We start from the raw sequence: 859 nt of genomic DNA on the forward strand, positions 1-859 counted from the left end.
CTGGCAGGGGACATTAGAGCAGCAGCAACTAACTATAATCAAGAAAACGTGGTCAGAAACATAAATGAAGCGTGAGAGGTTTGTAGGCTTTTACAGAAATTTCTGCATCCTTTCGCGTGTGTTTTAGACCCAGGAAGGAGAATACATTGAATCTGATGCTAAAGTATAGATGAAATATCAAAAATGTAGGTGCATTAAAAAGGCATTTCAAACAGATGGAATGAGTCAAGCCACAGGTCTGTGGAAAACTGTCAGACATTCCTGGGAAAATGGCACATGGACTTTCTGGTTAGAAGACAGAGTTCTTGTAGATGTTCTTGTAGTGAAAAGCAAGAATAATGGCAAGTAAAAATTTTTTAGTAATGACTTGTGAGTTTCCTTGAAAGTAAGAAATGTTGTTTAATGTAAAGAAATAATGAGCAATACGAGATTTCCGAGCAGAGTAATAGAATAGTCAAAACTGAGAATCAGCAATATTATTCTGACAGCGGTATTGAAGAGGCTAAGAGTGAGATCTGTTTTGGTTGCCCTGAATTTTTATTGTTGTTGTTGTTGTTATATATGACTTGTAATCGCAGCAATCATATGAAAATATGAAAGTGTACCTAAGTAGTTACTCTAGTTGAAGATTTTGAGATAAATATGTGTCAGGCCTCTGAGCCCAAGCTAAGCCATTGCATCCCCTGTGACTTGCACGTATATGCCCAGATGGCCTGAAGCAACTGAAGAATCACAAAAGAAGTGCAAATGCCCTGCCCCACCTTAACTGATGACATTCCACCACAAAAGAAGTGAAAACGGCTGGTCCTTGCCTTAAGCAATGATATTATCTTGTGAAGTTCCTTTTCCTGGCTCATCC

This window comes from Mandrillus leucophaeus, unplaced genomic scaffold (assembly GCF_000951045.1).
Source record: "Mandrillus leucophaeus isolate KB7577 unplaced genomic scaffold, Mleu.le_1.0 Scaffold188, whole genome shotgun sequence".
In the NCBI taxonomy this organism is placed as follows: Eukaryota; Metazoa; Chordata; class Mammalia; order Primates; family Cercopithecidae; genus Mandrillus; species Mandrillus leucophaeus.